This window comes from Adiantum capillus-veneris, chromosome 12 (assembly GCF_014529385.1).
Source record: "Adiantum capillus-veneris isolate H3 chromosome 12, ASM1452938v2, whole genome shotgun sequence".
NCBI classification, from domain to species: Eukaryota; Viridiplantae; Streptophyta; class Polypodiopsida; order Polypodiales; family Pteridaceae; genus Adiantum; species Adiantum capillus-veneris.
In genome coordinates, this window is record NC_140942.1 from 128,584,600 (window position 1) to 128,589,805 (window position 5,206).

Sequence of the window (5,206 nt, forward strand, 5' to 3'; positions counted from 1 at the left end):
AGAATTTTGAGATCTTAGATGCTACAACAGAGAATATCCCAAATATACCGTTCACAGAAGAAGAGGTTGACGAAGTGAGACGGCAGCTACTAGAAGAGCAGGAAGGCCAAGAAAGAGAGAGGAAAACAAAGGCGGATTGGGATTTCAAGAAGAAGCAACCAACTCCACCATCAAGCCAAGAATCCAGCCCACCACCATCACCACCTCCTCTTAGTCCTCCCCAAACCCAGCAAAAAGAGGAGTTGAACAAACCTGATGAGCAACAAGATTCCAAGGAAGAGAAGAACAAAGAGCAAGAGCAAAAGGTAGAAGTTGAGCCAAGAGATGAGAAGCCAGATCCAGAAGAAAGAAACTATAAAATATTTCTTGAAAACCTAGCTGCTGGGTACTCTCGAGAAGAGGCAGCTAATGCAGCTTTTGAGTTGTCGAGCACTAGACCCAAGGAATATATGTAGAGCCCTCGGTTAGTGGAGTTGAAGGAGATGGCCACAGATACAGTGGATTTACAGCCACAAACAAATGATTGGGATGAAGTGATGCAAAAACTCCCCGGGCTCAAAGCAAGGTCTATGGCCACTGAGATTGAAATGGATAATCTCAAAACAAATAGTCATATCAAAGCCGAAGTGGACTCGTTGCAAAAGCAGGACCAAGAGAACTCAGAGAAACAAACCAAGCTGCAAGCCGATCTGGACGCGGCACTACAAAGATGCCAAGAGATGGAAAGGCAGAGTCAGGCAATAGAACAAAAGCTTCAAAGAGCAGAGGAGGAGTACAAGAAAATCAGCAAATTACTGACAGATGCGGAGAAAGAGAGGGACAATTTGACACTACAGCTTGTTGATGAGTCCAAAGAAGTTGAAACTTTGAGGAATGCTAAGGAAAAGGTTGAGCTAGAACATGAGACAAGCCAAGATGAAGTGATAGAGCTAAAAGATCATATGAAAGTGAAAGATCAGACCATCCAGAGGCTAAGGGCATCTCCGGCCAGAGTAAGAGCTGCTACCTTGACTAGCACTGCTTCAGAGAACGATCTATATGAAGAACAGATGAAAGAAATCCAAAAGGAGTTGACACTAGAGAAGAGACAAAGACTGATGCTTGCTGAGGGCTCCCTAGTAATGCAAAACTGTCTGGAAGAGGAGAACAAGGCCATGAAAGATGAGCTAGAAGCCTTGAAAAAGAAGATGGACGAGGACCTAAAGAGGATGCAAACAAAAATGAAGACACCAAGAGGAAGCTAGAAGAGGTTGAAAAGCCAATGCACAATTGAACGACCTCTTAGTGAACATGGGAGATCAAGATGAATAGGAAAACAAAGCATATCAGAAGCAGATAGATGAGCTGAAAGGCCAACAGCAGACTGAAGAGAAACACTTGAGCACAGGGCCAGCAGCAATGGAGGACATTGACATAGACAATGTGTCAGATCCATTGGACACCACTATGCAAGAGGACATCCTTGTGGGACCATCCCAAGAGCCCCAGGATCTGACACAAGAAGAAGAAGAAAATCTACAAAAGGCAAAAGAAGCGGCAATAAAAGACACGGCCAAAGAAGCAATGGAGTGGGAGTAGAGAGTATTTAAGTCTATGACCATTCAAAAGTTAGATGCCAATGTAATTTGGCATGAATGGCTACAACCTTCTCTCCCATATCCTCTTCTCAAGTATGAAACTGCTACAATAAACAAGAGGATTACAGAGGAGCCAATAGTGCCACTATACAAAGAAGATATCTCCAAACCAGAAGGAGTTAAGCTGATTGTGGACTCTCAACCAAAATGGAGAAAGGCATGGCTAACCAAATACCCGTAGTATTTAGTTCGTCTGGTAGAGGTGCCTAAAAGAATCCGAGACAACCTTAGCTTTTGCCCTCTACCAAGGATGCGGACCTCGAAAGCACAAGAGCTGTTGTAGAAAAGCCAACCCACATGGCTCAACTACCCAAAGCTGCCAGGCTTGAAGGCAGGCCAGAGAATGACATGGTGAAAACCCTAACTTGCGTCATTAAATTGTTCACTGGATCGCCTGACCTCTCTTGCATCATGCTCAAAAAAATCTGTAAAACCCTTATGGCGGTTTTTGAAATCTTTAAACCTGGACAGGCAAGAGACAACATCTTCTTCTTCCAAGAAACATATAGATGTGCATATGATCTGTCTGCTCAGCCTTCTAATGAGGTGATACATGCCCTTTATCAGCGAATCATGTTTTTGCCCTCGTATCATCTCCAAGCTTTTGAAGAAGCCTTCTACACCGATTTCTTCACCATAATACAGAAATATTCGACCCTACATTACTGGCCCAGCATGCACGATATGAGTCTCTTCTGAAGATGCGTGAAAGCCTCCACTAAAGAAGCAGCTCTACTGCCATGTCGGGGACGACATGAACTAGGAGGGGGGAAGTGTTAGCGGCTGGACATACCCAACAGAGGATGATTGCCCAACATGATATTATTTTTTGTAATTATTCCTTAATTGAGAAAAACCATCGTTTCACCTTTGTAAATAGTGGGGCTTGCAGAAGCTTCCAGATTGTATCCCATTTTTGACATTTAGACTGAGTGAATGGTTATATTGGAACATTAGGGTTTGAGATTGTACGATATTTATACCACTTTTGACCTTAATGCAAGAAACCTTTTGTCATTTTATAAGTTTTGTCTGTGTGAGTTGACCGTACTCTGTGTAGAGAGAGAGTGAGAGTTTTATCTTGACGCTACGCGTGCACCGGTGGTCGGAATCGAGTGCGGAGAAGTGCAGCATGTTGCCCCCGAAGAGAGCTACGTGCCAACACCTACATTGTGTGTGTACAATCCGGCTTTGCGAGCTCGATCCACGAGCTATATCTGGTGATTCGATGAGCATACGTTGTCTGTTTTCGCATTTCAGCATATCCACGCGTTACATTGAGTAGAGCTATACATTAGGCCCTTTAGTTTTCGGAAACGACGACCTGCAAATTTCGACGAGACATCCTACGTGATTTTGCACCAGGTGTTTAGGGTTGGGGTTTTGGTTCATGGACCTTAGGGAGAGAGACCTATTGGTGTTAATAGGGTTTCCTTCAAGTTCCGTAGCGTTTTGAGAACGTTTGATGGGTATTTGGCTCTTGAAAGCGTAGTAGGAAATCTCCTCTTATGTACTCCTGAAGACTATAGCTTAGACATTGGGTAGAGACCTCTGTAGGAAGTCGTCGAGAGTCGGTTGAGTGTAGGTTGACACCCTATGCTTGCTTCCACGTGCCTGCGGGTCAAGCTTCGTCCTTAGCTGACAAATCTTGTTAGGTGAGTTCTCGCTGTGCTGACGTCCGTCGCGGCGTATCCACCAACACACTCTTCACTTGACTAGACAAAGCTAGGCAAGCGGAGCCGAGAATCTACGACACGCGACGTCGACAATGACACGGAAGAGGGAGAAGAGTGTGTTAAATATGGCTCCTCTCTCTCTCTCTCTCTCTCTCTCTCTCTCTCTCTCTCTCTCTCTCTCTCTCTCTCTCTCTCTCTCTCTCTCTCTCTCTCATATACATATCGAGCACCCTATCGCCACTTGCTGTGAATTTTAGGTCGATGCCTTAATGCTTATGCTCTAATCTTTTGCAAGTAGATGAAGGTCGCCGAAGGTGCATTACCCCCCCCCCCCCCCCCCCCCCACAAAATTTTTCATCTCAAAGAAAGATTTTCACGTCTAGTATGGCTTTGACATAGAAGGAAAGGACCCAAGGCTATTGAAGAACTCTGATGTCTCCGAGGTAAGCTGTTTGTCAATCTTCACACACTTGAGGGATATAGGTTCTTTAGGGTCAAAAGCAGCAACATTCGGCCAATTGCATCTTTCCACCTCTAACTTCTATTCTGCCCCCACCCTAGATGACCTTACTTTATATGAAAAGTGTGCTGGGTGTGGGCACAAATACAATGTCAACGAAGTTGTCATGTTGGTGGTGCTGCCATGCAAGCAAACATATGTGCTTTGCAACCTTATGTGCCTATAGGGAACGATGTGTGGTTTGGGACTGCTCCAAGGCAATGCCAAGAAATGCTCAGTCGAGTGTGGTATGGGGAGATGGTAAGAGCTTTACAATATGCAAGATTCGTGTTTCTTGTATGTATGCTACATACCACTATGCTACACACTACAAGAGGTTATGTGCACTTGTGACGCTTTTAGCGATGGAAATACATTGGGTTTTTTAACTCCATGGAGTTGCTAACACCGTCGTTAAAAGCGTCGCTACAGGATCATCGCTATAGGCGTCGCTATTTAGCGACGCCTATAGTGACGTCTATAGCGACGATTGCAGTCTTTCTAAGCATATGGAATCTTTCCATAATAAAGTATACCTAAATGAATCCAAGATAAGCAGAGATTCACCTTTGAAAGAAAGTGCAAGGTATAGACCCAAAGTAGTCACCCACAAGACAATATAACTATTAACTCTATCATGCATAGTATTGTTTGCAGATTAAACATACAAAACTGACAAAAGTAATTGGACGAAAGTGAATTGACAAAAGTAAATCACTGCCAAAATTATACACATCATAGGCAAAATCACTTGATTGTTAAGCTTTGCAAATGTGATAGTTTCAACACATTGTCATTATTGAGAAAATACATCGATTTTCAATAGTTACAAAGACGTACACATGTCATCTCATTATACATGCTATGACAAAAGAAAAATAGTGCTATCTGGCTACGGCTAGACTGACATCGTCTAATCAGACGTCTCATTGCGTCCAAGCGGTGTATCTGTCGGATTTTGCAAAAAAAAACAATAAGACTTTTTGTAAATATAAACATATAATTACAAAACAATCTATTCTTTTAGTTTATCATTAAAATACAACAAATATAAAAGAGTAAAGTGAAATACTAACCATGCCACCGCGAGAACTAAGAATGCCCATCAAGGCGTTTAAGCCCTTTCTACTTGCGTACTGGCGCTCATACGATGTGGGGTCACGTCCTGTCATCGACCACTATTCAAAACAGTAAAAAAATACATTATGTTAGAATTTAAATATACAAATAGAACTAAGTACCAAACCTAAAGGGCAATGCAAAAACACTTACAAAATCGGCCTCAAATGATGCCCACCTGCCGCTCCCCAAGTGGTGCGAGCTCCCTCCCTCTACGCGCGCTTTGGTTGCCTCCTTTTCTTGCTTCCACTTGTCAAAATTCTCGCGCACTATTC